Genomic DNA, 12,500 nt, shown 5'->3' with positions numbered 1-12,500 from the left:
GTAAAACCACAAGATGTTATGAGATCACCCACAATCACTCATAACTATAAAACAACTCACAAGTTCCATACGTTTCAAAACACATCATGCTTCAAAACAGCGAGACGAGAGTATAGCGTTATCTTACCTCACTGGACGATAATACGATAAAGGCGTGACTCTGGTACGGGCCTTCACGCGGCGCGCACTTGGCGATCATATCCTACGTAAGTGCACAGACCGTTTTCCTCGACATTACAATTCAACGTTTCACTCCATGATTCTCAACAGCGCACGAACAAGTTTCCTGTATTTCCGTGACGCATTATCGGTGCCGGCATCGACACAGACGACTTCGCTCTCCCGCAACACCAGAATAGTCGAGTGGGTGGTTACGGTAAGTGAAGGACGGGAGGCGACCGTTACGTTCGTGCACACTGGGCAACGACAGGTTGGCAACTGATGCGCGAGCCTGGGACCAACCGGCGACCTAACTTGGGGTCTCTCTCTCTCTCTCTCTCTCTCTCTCTCTCTCTCTCTCTCTCTTCTCTCTCTCTCTCTCTCTCTCCTCGGCAGACGGAGTGGCCCAACCTGTTGCTCTCCACACACAGGGGCAAGGTCAAGCGGCAGGCGTCACACAGCACCCAGAAGGCCACATGGATGATGTGTACGAACCGCTCGGTGAATTACGCTAGTTTGATCGCCGGGGCAGGGTTGATCGCCAGGGTAGGGTTGATCGCCAGGGGCAGGGTTGATCGCCAGGGTAGGGTTGATCGCCGGGGCAGGGTTGATCGCCAGGGTAGGGTTGATCGCCGGGGTAGGGTTGATCGCCAGGGTAGGGTTGATCGCCGGGGAAGGGTTGATCGCCAGGGTAGGGTTGATCGCCGGGGCAGGATTGATCAGACGAAGGATTGATCACTGGGGCAGGGTTGATCGCCGGGGTAGGGTTGATCGTCGGGGTAGGGTTGATCGCCGGGGCAGGGTTGATCGCCGAGGCAGGATTGATCACCGAGGCAGGATTGATCAGACGAAGGATTGATCGCTGGGGCAGGGTTGATCCCCGGGGAAGGGTTGATCCCTGGGACAGGGTTGATCGCTGGGACAGGGTTGATCGCTGGGACAGGGATGATCGCTGAGACAAGTATGAATGATCGCGCCAATCACAATAGTGTCATAATCAGTAAAATAATCATCATAAGAAAAACGTAGAAGAAACCAGACCACGTGAGGAACACTATCGCCAACGTTAAGTTACAAAACCTACTGAATTCGTAAATACAAAAAGAAAAACAAAAAACAAAGAAGTGACAGACCAGTTTTTCCAGGATCCACCATTAATCTAAATGTTGAACTCTTTTTAAGTCGAGATCAAAGTCGCTTCTTCCGCCAAAAACATGCACGAAGACTTCACAAATATGAACCCTTCCTCCTCTTCCTCTCCTCCGTCAGGCTCTGTGTGCTGTTCACAAAGACGACCCTCCTGGGGTTTTTAATCTGCACCCCCCCATCCTCACCTTCCCCTTAGGAGCTATATCACAATGAATTACTCACTTAATTCTGCCAGGTACAGAGACCAAAGGATCTCCTGCCTTCTCGGAAGACCAGAGGTCGCTCGAGTGTCGGGTTTCCGACGGCACGTACGACGAAGAGCCCCAGAGTGAGGAAGTGTTGTTATCATGCGTGGGTGTCGCAGCCAGCCCCTCCCTCACACACTCGATGTGTCCGCAGCTCAGAAACTCGGTGGTGTCATGCAACTACAGGTCTTCCATGTGTGTGTGTGTGTGTGTGTGTGTGTGTGTGTGTGTGTGTGTGTGTGTGTTACGTGACTACGGCTGCATTTGGTTACATCGCGAGTATAAAGTCACACGGCAAAGTCACATCATCGTCTATGGAGTCAAAGGCATACCGTCTCCCGTTGGGACTTCAGTTCTCCATAGAGGTACATCCCTTTCTCTGCAACTGATTGTAGCGCAGCCTTGAAACTACTGGAAGTCCTTTGAAATAGGTTTGTGGGTATTCTAACCGACGGATCAAGATGGTGGAGAGTTGGGCGCTGAGCGCTGGGGTTGTGCAAGACAGTACGCCTCCCTACTGCCTATGGTCAAGCAGGCCAGGTGTCGACTGCCTCGTGCTCCAGCCAGTCATATGTTCTCCTTCCTTCCGTTCCCAGTGGCAACAACAGGTCAACGGATATACATTTGTCCCCCGGCTCAACGGCCTGTTACAGCCATCACGTCAGTGGAAAGTGGACATGCCAACGGGCGGATATTTCGGTGTAAAGTTCCTCTGGACACGTCGGTGACTTTCACGCGTAACGACGGAGGGGAGGAGGAGGAGGAGGAGGAGGAGAGGAGAAGGACCTGCCCTTCGTCAGGAGCCACGCACATCTGACGTAGTCATTCCGCGTGCCTGACAAAAGCATCGTTCGTCAGTACAGAGGGCGGGAATGACGAAGCCAAACTCTGAGGGTGAAACTGACGTGGCGATGGACGCCCCGAACGAGAGAGAGAGAGAGAGAGAGAGAGAGAGAGAGAGAGAGAGAGAGAGAGAGAGAGAGAGAGAGAGAGAGCTGGGGGGGGGGGGGGGGGGAGACTGGCAAGGGAGAAGTTGCTGGTATTCGGGCAGGTCACTGAAGGCAGCCAGCCAGCGTGTCCCCCAGCACGTACACAAGTCACCAATTCCAAACTCAGTTTGTGTCGGTAAACTTTCTACACACCGGAGGTTCCCATGTATGCTTGCTAGAGGGTGTATATACTGTCTGCCTGTGGTATGTCTTCCCCTGTAGAGGATTAGATGCGTATATTCTGAGAATCCTACACCTTAGGATTAAGTCTGTGGTATGTGTTCCCCTATAGGGGATTAGTTGCATAAATTCAGAGAATCCTACACCTTAGGATTAAGGCTGTGGTATATGTTCCCCTGTAGAGGATTAGTTGCGTATTTTCATAGAATCCTACACCTTGGGAATACGTACATGTGCTACCTGGGGATTCACTTTTGTTGACGGGGAATTCTATATGCTTAAAGACAAACCCTTTATAGTTGGAGTTATTGCTGTGCGCTTGTAGAAAACGTATTCGCTTGTAAAAACGAGTCCACACGTTTGTACAAGTCTTACTTGCTTGTTGAAATCTTGCACACGTCGCTTATAATGGGCTGCAGCGATATCTGGGTAAAACGACCATTATAAAGCGACAAGTTGGGCCATAAGATTTCGCGTGTTTACAGCAGGTCTTGTGATCTTGTGAGAGATACTCCAAGCTTGTAGGTAACCCTGGACACTGGTAAGGTGGCCCTAGCCACTTGTGGAGGGTTGTACAGGCGGTGTATGCTTGTAAACGCCTCGTATGCTTGTAGAAAAAAAAAAAACTTACGCTTGTAGAAAGAACGGTTGTTTCAGGGAATCCAAAGAACTTGTACTGTTCTGTGTCTGTTCTCAGGAGTGGCAGAGTAGGGAAGACCTAGAGTACAGCCTTGTGCTTGTAAAAAAGTACTATATGGTTATAGAGTTCCATGTGCTTGTTAAGGGCCCGGTCTGCTCGTAGCAGGATCACCTTTCCAGTCCCTTCCTATGTGGATGTTGGAGGATATCTGACTCTGCATCTACTTACCCCATCCTCATGCAGTAGTCTGTGGTACAACCGTGTAGGTATTGTATCATACAATAGCGATATTCCAAATGATTCCATAACCACCAACCCTTCTTCCTCTACTGCAGTGTGTTCAGTACAATTTTTTTTGGTCCCAGCCTCTGCTGACCCGAAGGACTAATTCATACAATACACTGTATACTACGCTACACTACACTGTTCACACACACACACACACACACACACACACACACACACACACATACATACATACACACACGCACACACACACACACGCATGTCAGCGGACACGCATACCCAAGACTGGGGAAAGACAGCGACGTTCGTGGGGAATGTTTGGTACGGCCTCGGAACGAGGAAATGCCAGAATTTCTTAATTCAAGATCGTGTATATTTTCGCCAATGCCCACATCTTCCAGGCTCCAGGATATTCGATCATACACCCTCTCAACTGCCCCACATCAACGTGTTATCTTTATAGCTCTATCGAGTAAGATCCTGGGAAAAAAAACCCACCTTTTATCTTTAAATAACTATGATCTCAACCTTCGAAAAAAGCCTCGAAGGAAGCCAGTGGTCTGTTGCCTTGTTAACATCTTTTTTACTTTGCTTCTCCAGTACGTCAATGGATCCTCAGACGTGGCAACATGGGTACTGACGGACAAGCGTCGGGCCTCGCCCTGACGCTGGGGCACTGAGCGTACCTGGGTGAGCAATAGACGTTGACCGACTCGAACGTGAGTCGAGCACGTAGCGAAGCTTCATCACCCCATCTTACTGTCGTCAGTATTCCCGTAGTCTCTCATAAATTCCCCATTTTCTGTTGCTAAAAAAAATCTCCACCTAACTGGCCTCTTGTATACTTTCTAATCATCGAGATGAATGACATATTTTCTAGCCATGACGCCTGAGGTGGGTGGCCGATCTCGGTACATAATTGTAAAGGCTTCGGCCATGCGGGTTGACTGGGTTGATGGTAGTGGGAAATAAGAGAGGGCGTTAAAGGTAGACTTCTGCACGGAGTGACGTACTGGAAATGGCATGTCATTTTCCCCCCTAGAGGCAGAGCGCGCGTCGTGGCCTAAATATAGAAGGTGAAAACACTTCCCCTGGGTACGCCTCTTGTGGTCTCTGGTGTAGAGCATCACTGGGTGTTACGTTCCTTGTTACAGCTGTTCACTCATTCTGCTCCAAGTATCTACGGCTGTTCCGTTCTAGCGTTCCTCCCTTCCACGGCTGTTCCATTCTACTGTTCCTACTTTCCCCGGGTGTTCAATTCCAAATGTTTCTCCTTTCTATGGCTGTTCCATTCTACTGTTCCTCCATTCTACAGCCGTTCCATTCTACTGTTCCTCCATTCTACAGCTGTTCCATTCTACTGTTCCTCCTTTCTTCAGCTGTTCAATTCTACTGCTCCTCATTCCTACAGTTGTTCAATATTACTGTTCCTCCTTCCTGTGTCTGTTCCGCTCTGATCCTCCCTCTACAATAATTCCATTCTACAGTTTCTTCTTACGAAAGCTGCTCCTTTCCCCAGTTTTCCCGTTCCAATACTGTTCCATTCTACAACTGTTTCTGCAGTTGTTCCCTCCCAAAGATGTCATTTTTACAGTTCCTCCATTCTATTTGTCCCTTTCTGTAAGCTGTTCCACTCTACGACTGTCCTCCCTTTATAAAGCCATCCATTTGACAGTTCTTCCCCGGTACAACTGTTACCGTCCACAGCATTTCGTTTTAACGCTGTTCCCCTTCGCAGCTCATTTTGCAGCTGTTCTATCTTTAGCAATTTCTTTCGACAGCTGTTCCATCTCCTCTACCAATCTCTTTCTAAAGCTGTTGTTTCCAAAGCTCTTCCATCAAGAAGGTCGTTTATACTTTCATGTGAATCTTCACACTGGAAAATGTCGTGGATCAACTCAATTGCTCCTGATATCTTTACCCAAAGATATATGAAACAATACCCAGGAGAAAGTAACACGCGCCAATCTTCTATTTCATTATAGTTACCCTTCACCGTCAGACATCGTTTTCTGACATTTTCGCTCCATTAAAGAAAATGTCACATTAAGGTAAACAATATTACATGTCAAACTTCTACGCAGTGGCGTTTTTCCTACAAAATTTTGGAAAGTTTCTTCATTGGAATGATTAAGGGATGATCTCTAAACTGATGAATAGTATGTTTATATGCGTATCATTGAAGTCACGCATAATTCTATGTGATCAATGCTGACAGATATACTTAATATGCTTATATGCATCTTTCCATCATACGATGTCAGAATTTTTATAACCGCAACTTTCATATTGTGAAATATCTGCATCATATATATATATATATATATATATATATATATTGATTGATTGATTGATTGCCAGGTCCATAGCCTAACGGTTAGCATTCCCGCCTCTTGCACTAGAGTCCCAGGTTCGATCCTGGCTGTTGAAGGTTTGTATGTTCTATGATGGTGCGCGTTTCTATGCACTATGGTCGTGTATATATGTGTGTGTGTGTGTGTATATATATATATATATATATATATATATACATATTCGCCATATCCCACGTTGGCGAGGTAGCGGCAAGAACAGAGGACTGAGCTTTAAGGGGAAAATTTTCACTTGGCTCCCTTCTCTGTTCCTTCTTTTAGAAAAGTAAAAACTGCAGTGGAGGATATCCAGCACCCAGCTCCCACCCCCTTTTAGTTGCCTTCTAAGACACGCGGGAATAAGTGGGAAGTATTCTTTCTCCCCTATCCCCAGGGACAATATATATAATATATATATATATATATATATATATATATATATATATATATATATATATATATATATATATATTAATTTATTCATTTTGCTTTGTCGCTGTCTCCCGCGTTAGCGAGGTAGCGCAAGGAAACAGACGAAAAACTGCAGCGGAGGCTATCCAGCCCCCAGCTCCCACCCCCTTTTAGTTGCCTTCTAAGACACGCGGGAATATATATATATATATATATATATATATATATATATATATATATATATATATATATATATATATATATATATATATATTGGGAGTGTTTACGCCGTCAAATGTAAGGCATGTAAATATATATACATTGGTCAGATCGGAAAGCTGTAACGGAGGGATGGTATTGGCACCGTTACGCTGTACGCTGACCACTGTACGCTGGCTACTGGAAGCTGACCAGGATACGCTGACCATGGTTCAATGACCACAATACACTGACCACGATACGCTGAGCACGGTGCAATGACCACAGTACACTGACCACGATATGCTGACCACGATACACTGACCACGGTATGTTGACCACGGTACGTTGACCACGATACGCTGACCACGGTACGCTGACCAGTGTGCGCTGAGCACGGTACGCTGATCACAATACGCTGAGCATGGTACAATGACCACAGTGCACTGACCACGGAATGCTGGCCACCGTACGTTGACCACGGTAGGCTGACCACGGTACGCTGACCACGGTACGCTGACCACTGTGCGCTGACCACGGTACGCTGACCACGGTATGCTGACCACAATACGCTGACAACGGTACGCTGGCTACTGTACGCTGACCACGGTACGCTGGCTACCGTACGCTCACCACGGTACTTAAAGAGGGCGATCACAACCCCCCGAGGAGTTACAGAGGTCAACATAGACAGAACCATCAACAAAATCCACAAAGCAAAAAGTACAGCACTGTAACCTGACCACCGAACTACAGAAACTACAGAGAAACTGACCACAGTAGTAACCTGACATATACCAAACTACAGAAACCACAGACAGATACGAAACCGTAACCTGAGAAATGCGAACTACAGAAACCACAGAGAAATGCGAACTGATCAACGAAGTACAGTGACCACAGAGGAACAAGGAACCGTAACGTGATCAACGAAGTATAGTGACCACAGAGGAACAAGGAACCGTAACGTGATCAACGAAGTATAGTGACCACAGAGGAACAAGGAACTGTAACGTGATCAACGAAGTATAGTGACCACAGAGGAACAAGGAACTGTAACGTGATCAACGAAGTATAGTGACCACAGAGGAACAAGGAACCGTAACGTGATCAACGAAGTATAGTGACCACAGAGGAACAAGGAACTGTAACGTGATCAACGAAGTATAGTGACCACAGAGGAACAAGGAACCGTAACGTGATCAACGAAGTATAGTGACCACAGAGGAACAAGGAACTGTAACGTGATCAACGAAGTATAGTGACCACAGAGGAACAAGGAACTGTAACGTGATCAACGAAGTACAGTGACCACAGAGGAACAAGGAACTGTAACGTGATCAACGAAGTATAGTGACCACAGAGGAACAAGGAACTGTAACGTGATCAACGAAGTATAGTGACCACAGAGGAACAAGGAACTGTAACGTGATCAACGAAGTATAGTGACCACAGAGGAACAAGGAACCGTAACGTGATCAACGAAGTATAGTGACCACAGAGGAACAAGGAACTGTAACGTGATCAACGAAGTATAGTGACCACAGAGGAACAAGGAACTGTAACGTGATCAACGAAGTATAGTGACCACAGAGGAACAAGGAACTGTAACGTGATCAACGAAGTATAGTGACCACAGAGGAACAAGGAACTGTAACGTGATCAACGAAGTATAGTGACCACAGAGGAACAAGGAACTGTAACGTGATCAACGAAGTATAGTGACCACAGAGGAACAAGGAACTGTAACGTGATCAACGAAGTATAGTGACCACAGAGGAACAAGGAACTGTAACGTGATCAACGAAGTATAGTGACCACAGAGGAACAAGGAACTGTAACGTGATCAACGAAGTATAGTGACCACAGAGGAACAAGGAACCGTTCTATACTGGTGGTGGCGTTGGGGGGTCGTCCATCTCCCTGAGTACCGTGGCAGGACCCTGTAAGCACGATGGTACGACCCTTGCGTGTGACGGCCTGGCCTTTGGCGTGGACATACTGACACATACTCCAGGGTCGTACCGGCGTGCTCCAGGGTCGTACTGGTGTGCTCCCGGGTAGTACCTGCGTGCTGGAGGGTCGTACCGGCGTGCTGGAGGGTCGTACTTGCGTGCTGAAAGGTCGTAAGTGCGTGCTGGAGGGTCGCACCGGCGTGCTCAAAGGTCGTACCGGCATGCCCAAAGGCCGCACTGTCGTTCTCAAGGAAACAGATTCGTCAACAGTCTGCATTTACAGTTCTCGTTCTCTTCCCATATTTCTGTGTACCCACAACTTCATCACCGTACACGTTTTTCCTCAACTCTTCCTGTAAACCTTTACCCTCACTTCATACTCCTGGCGAGGCTCCTCGCCTACGTGGCCTGTCTAATCAATAAGATTTAATACTACGTGTTCAGTATGCACTAGAGCAAATGGCCCGAGGACCTGACATGATGTGGTGTGTGAGTGAGGTTCCCTCGCCCAGAGGCTGGGGCCCTACCCGTTTTATGTGGAGACGGCACACTGGTGTAGGGTGGGGAGGATTCTGCTGTCGACCTCCTGACGGTGTAGCTAGTGTGGTGATGGTCATGGGGAGGAACTTGGGGAGGAAGGGGTGTAGAAGAAAGTACCGACACGAGAGGTAATAAAGCTCGGAAGGAGAGACACGTGAAAATAATTAAGAGCCTCAGTAATGGCAGGATGGAAGACAGGGATACGACAGGGCCGGCCCGGTGACTGTCGCAGCTGACAGAGGGCGGTGGTGCCACTAGGAAGGAGACTGACGAGCTGCCCATCTCTCACGCTGGGGAGGTGCATGACCCAGACACAGTGGACCGGCGACGTGATGGAAGGACGAGACATGACGGTCGCACTGTCTGAAACACGACCCCACTCCTGAGCCCAGATAGGCATCGTCTGCGTACTACAGCATCGCACGAGACTTGACTCGAATAGCGTTCAGAATAGGGAGTCAATTGGAATGTGAACGGGGGTCCTTAACTTTATACCTCGTTTCACGGAAAACTGTTGTGGTACGCTGTCTGGTGCCACAAGAGGGAGGGAGAGAGAGAGAGAGAGAGAGAGAGAGAGAGAGAGAGAGAGAGAGAGAGAGAGAGAGAGAGAGAGAGCAATGACTCGTCTCACATGACGAAGATAAGTTTAGTACAGTTGATCCTGTCTGAGCCCAGCCCATCAGATAAGCCTTATCATGACCTCGGGAGATAAGAAAGGATTACGCCTGCCAAACCTGAATATATTTATATATATATATATATATATATATATATATATATATATATATATATATATATATATATATATATATAATTTTTTTTTTTTTTTTTTGTTTTTCGCTGTCCCCCGCGTTTGCGAGGTACGAAAAGGAAACAGACGAAAGAAATGCCCCAAACCCCAAACCCCCAAGACGAAAGAAATGACCCAACCCACCCCCTTACAATGTATATCCCATACACGTATATATATATATATTATAAAAAATATAAAATTATATATATATATATATATATTATATATTTATAATATATATATTTTTTTTTTTTTTTTTTTTTTTTTTTTTTTTTTTTTTTTTATTAAAATTTGGGCCCCCCTGTCCCCGCTTTTTTGCGAGGTAGCGAAAGGGGAAACAGAAAAAAGAAAGGGCCCCAAACCCCCCCCCAAAAACACTTTATATACATATCCAAAAACCACGCAAAATACATCCCTACACAGCTTTCCATGGTTTACCCCAGACGCTTCACAGCCCTGCTTCAACCCACTGACACACGTAAACCCCCGGGAAATCCCACATCGCTCCAATTCACCCCTATTCCTTGCCCCCTTTCCCCCCCCCCCCCCCACACAAAAAACCACCCATCCCCCCCAAGGACCCACCCCTCCCGCCCCCCCCCAACAAACCCCCAAAACACCCCAAATCCCCCCAAGGCCCCAAACCATTAAAAAACCCCCCCCCCATCCAACCACCCCACCACAAAACCCACCCACACCATCAAAAACCACCCAAAACCACACGGCCCCAAAACACCCTTTTCACAACCACCCCCAAAACCTAACCAACCCCACCCCCCAAACCCCCTAAAAAAGGGAACCCACACCTTCAAAACCAACCCAACCCAGAAAAGCCATTCCACCCCTTTCCAAAAGGGCCCCCAAAATTTTCCGGCCCCCCCCCCACCCAAGCCACCCCCCATGCCAACCCAAAATCCACCCCAATTAAAAACAACACCCACCCCAAAACCACAAAACCCCCCCCCCCCCCCCCCCCAAAAAGGCCCACCCCCCCTTTTTTTTACCCCCTCCCCCCTCCAACCCCCCCACACCCCTTTTAAAAACCCAAACCAAAACCCCCCTCCCAAGCCACCCCCCCCCCCATGAAAAAAACCATCCACACCAAAATTTCCCAAAAAAAAAACCCCCCCCCACCCACCCCCCCATCCAACCCCCCCACCCTCCCCCAAACCACCCCCCCTTTCACAACCCCCCCCCCCTTCCCAACCCCCACCAAACCTTTTTTTTTTTTTTTTTTTCCACAAGCCACCCCCCCCATCCCCCCCCAACCCCCCCCTGACCCTTTTTTCCCCCCATCAAAACCACCCCCCCCTTTTTTTTTTGAAAAAACCTTTTTCCAAAAACCACAAAGCCACCCAAAAACCATCAAAAAACCACCCAAAAACCCCAAAAAAACCAACCCACCCCCCCCCCATACAACCCCAAATCCAAAACCACCCACAAGCCCCCCACCCAAATCACAAGCCCCCCCACCACCCCACCCCCCCCTTTTTTTTCCCCCCCTTTTTCTTTCCTTCCCCCCACCCCCTTTTTTTTTTCCCCTTTTTCCCACCCCCCCCTTTCTCCCACACCCCCTTCCGGGCCCCCCCCCCATCACCAAGGCCCCCCCCCCCCGCCCCCCCCAACCCCCCACAACCCCCCCCCCTTCTTTTACTTCCCCACCCACACCCCTTTTTTTTCCCCTCCCCCCCCCTTCCTTTTCTCCCACACCCCCCCCCCAAAAATAACACACAAAAACCCCCCCAACCAATCAACACAAAACCACTTTCAATCATCAAAACCAAACAACAATACATAAAACCCCCACACCCACAAAAATACAAAAAACAAAATAATATCAACAAAAAACACAAAACCCCATTCAACACCCAACAAACCCAAAAGGCCCCCCCACCCCAAAAATCAAAGGGAAACCCACACCATTCACCAAAGGAACCCACCCCAAAACAAAAACCCACCCAAAAACCCATCAAAAGGGGGGCACCCACCCCAAATTCCACAAGGCCCCACACCATAAAAAGGGCCCCCCCCAACCCCAAAAATCAAACCCCCCCAACACCACCACAACCCACCCACCCCCAACCACAAGCCCCCCCCCAAACACCATCAAAAGGGAACCCACACCATCAAAAAACCCCAACCCAAAACACCATAAACCAAGGGAAAAACCCACACCAAAACACAAGCCACCCACCCCAAAATAAAAGGGCCATTCAACATCAAAAGCCACAACCCATCACAAGCCCCCCCCCCCACACACACCGTCAAAAGCCACCCACACCATACAAGCCACCACCCATGACAAGCCATCCCCCTCAAAACAAAACCCCCCAAACATCACTAGCCATCCACACCATCACAAGCCCCCCTCCCCACACACACCCCATCAAAAGGGCACCCACACCACAAAAAGCCCCCCCCACAACCATCACAAAAACCCCCCCCCTCCAACCACCACACCATCACACGCCATCCACATCATCACAAGCCATCCACACCACCACAAGCCATCCACACCATCACAAGCCATCCACACCATCACAAGGCACCCACACCATCACACACCATCACAAGGCACCCACACCATCACAAGGCACCCACACCATCACAAGGCACCCACACCATCACAAGCCACCCACCATCA

The 12,500-nt window shown here is 48.4% G+C and overlaps 1 protein-coding gene across 2 annotated transcripts in view; it reads right to left on the bottom strand.

Moving 5' to 3' along the window:
- LOC139751304 (glucose dehydrogenase [FAD, quinone]-like) overlaps positions 1-12,500 on the bottom strand; it is a 226,956-nt gene that overhangs the window by 62,405 nt on the left and 152,051 nt on the right. The window contains exon 1 of one of the 2 annotated variants that reach the window (XM_071666639.1): positions 128-420. The exons of the other annotated variant lie outside the window; for it this stretch is intronic. The gene's annotated coding sequence lies outside the window, so the exon portion shown is untranslated. Of the gene's footprint in view, positions 1-127; positions 421-12,500 lie in introns of those variants that run through there. 2 annotated transcript variants of the gene reach the window in all.

The sequence above is a fragment of the Panulirus ornatus genome, chromosome 11 (assembly GCF_036320965.1).
Source record: "Panulirus ornatus isolate Po-2019 chromosome 11, ASM3632096v1, whole genome shotgun sequence".
NCBI lineage: Eukaryota > Metazoa > Arthropoda > Malacostraca > Decapoda > Palinuridae > Panulirus > Panulirus ornatus.
This window is presented reverse-complemented; position numbering and strand designations above follow the sequence as displayed.